This window comes from Salvelinus sp. IW2-2015, unplaced genomic scaffold (genome assembly GCF_002910315.2).
Source record: "Salvelinus sp. IW2-2015 unplaced genomic scaffold, ASM291031v2 Un_scaffold1303, whole genome shotgun sequence".
Taxonomy (NCBI): Eukaryota; Metazoa; Chordata; class Actinopteri; order Salmoniformes; family Salmonidae; genus Salvelinus; species Salvelinus sp. IW2-2015.
Window position 1 is genome coordinate 20697 of NW_019942827.1, and position 2409 is coordinate 23105.

The following is a 2409-nucleotide window of genomic DNA, read 5'->3' on the forward strand; positions in this document are numbered from 1 at the left end:
CAACAACAACAACACCACCAACAACAGCACCAACAACAACACCACCAACAACAACACCACCAACAACAGCACCAACAACAACAACAACACCACCAACAACAACAACACCACCAACAACAGCACCAACAACAACAACACCAACAACAACACCACCACCAACAACAACAGCAACAACAACAGCAGCAACGTCACCCTGCCCATTGGCGCTGATTTAGTCAGCTCTAAAAGGAACTCTCACATAACATATACACAAGCATTCAACTTTCTCTATACACACACACTCACACACACACACTCACATACACACATGCCACAGCATGTTCCCGTAACAACAGAATCAGAAGCATATGTTACTCACCACACCTGTACCTGTGAACAGGTGGACCTACCAGGAGTTCTTCAACCGGTACCGGGTTCTGATGAAACAGAAGGACATTCTCTCAGACAGGAAGCAGACTTGCAGGAACGTCCTGGAGAAATGGGTTCAGGTAGGAAGTGAGGTCAGGCCTTAGGGTTCAGGAAGTGACCTGTGACAAAATACATAAATGGATATATTTTACCATGGCTATTCCACACACAAACTGTCTACTTCAATTACCTCCATCCAGTAAGTATCCAGACTGGATACAAAGGTAGCAAAGATATCAAACAAACAATGGTTAAATCAAATCAAATTTATTTATAAAGCCCTTCTTACATCAGCTGATATCTCAAAGTGCTGTACAGAAACCCAGCCTAAAACCCCAAACAGCAAGCAATGCAGGAGTGTAGAAGCACGGTGGCTAGGAAAAACTCCCTAGAAAGGCCAGAACCTAGGAAGAAACCTAGAGAGGAACCAGGCTACGAGGGGTGGCCGTCCTCTTCTGGCTGTGCCGGGTGGAGATTAGAACAGAACATGGCCAAGATGTTCAAATGTTCATAGATTACCAATATTAGAACAGAACATGGTCAAGATGTTCAAATGTTCATAGATGACCAACAGGGTCAAATAATAATAAGTGTGCTAATATGTCCAACAACCCTCTTCTCTCCAAGGACCAGGACAAATACCAGTTTGGAAAGAGCAAGATCTTCTTCAGGGCGGGTCAGGTGGCCTATCTAGAGAAGCTACGTTCTGATAAACTGAAGAAGGCGTGTGTTCGTATCCAGAAGACCATCAGATGTTGGCTGGCCAGGAAGAGGTATCTCCGTATGAGACAAGCTGCCATCACCATACAGAAAAACACACGGGGTTACCAGGCGCGCTGGTGAGTGGAGAGACTACAACCTCACAGGGTTTCCACCGACAATTATTATATACCTTCCGGACAGGGAAAGCCAGGGAATGTAAATCAATTTACGTACAGTATCGGATCATTATTTTTCTGTAATTTGACCCCACATTGCTTTACCCACTGTGTGTAGGTTTCCACTAGTTCCCACAACCACATAGTCAAAATTGGCTATATTGGAAAAATTCATAAAAAAACCAAAATGTAGAGTCAGGCATAAGGTTAGCAGTGTGGTTAGGGTTACGTTTAAAATCACATTTTAAGAAGAGAAATTGTAGAAATAGGTATGGTTTATGACTGTGGCTGTGGTACCTAGTGAAGACCCTGTATGTGTGTCATCAACATTCTAGTCAGAAATCTGACCTCACCTCACCTCTCTCTCTCTGTCTCTCCTTCTCTCCTCTCTTGTCTCTCTCTCTCCTCTCTTGTCTCTCTCTCTCCGCTCTTGTCTCTCTCCTTTCTCTCTCAACCTCGCTCGCGCTCTACCTCTCTCCTTTCGCTCTTTCCCTCGCTCTCTCTCCCTCGCTCTCACCCTCGCTCTCTCACCCTCTCTCTCCTCTCTCTTGCTCCTCTCTCTCGCTCCCTCTTTCACCCTCTCTCTTTTCTTTCTGCCCTCTCTCGCTCACCTTCTCTCTCTCTCTCACCTTCTCTCTCTCGCTCTCTCCCTCTTTCTCTCTCCTCTCGCTCTCTCTCCTCTCTCTTGCCTTCTTTCTTCTCTCTTGCCTTCTCTCTCTCACCCTCTCTCTCTCCTCTCTCTTGCCCTCTTTCCTCTCTCTCTCTCTCCTCTCTTGCCCTCTCTCCCTCTCTCTCTCTCCTCTCTTGCCCTCTCTCCCCCTCTCTCTCTCCTCCCTCAGTCTGGTAGTGTTCCTGAGGAGGACCAGAGCAGCGGTTATCATCCAGAAGAACCAGCGTATGTTAGTGGCCAGGAGACGCTACCAGCAGCAGAGGTCTGCATCCATCACCATGCAGCGTCTGCTACGGGCCTACCAGGCCAGACAGACCTACCGCAAGGTATCCAACACACACCTGCTCCAAACATCCAAACACAGTTCTCTACACACTGTCGATTATTCAGGGGGTCGTGTTCATTCGGGGGTCGTGTTCATTCGGGGGTCGTGTTCATTCGGGGGTCGTGTTC

The 2409-nt window shown here is 47.3% G+C and overlaps 1 pseudogene; it reads left to right on the plus strand.

Annotated features, from left to right (window-relative positions):
• The window catches only part of LOC112070357 (unconventional myosin-Va-like), a 32708-nt pseudogene that overhangs the window by 17278 nt on the left and 13021 nt on the right, over nt 1-2409 (plus strand).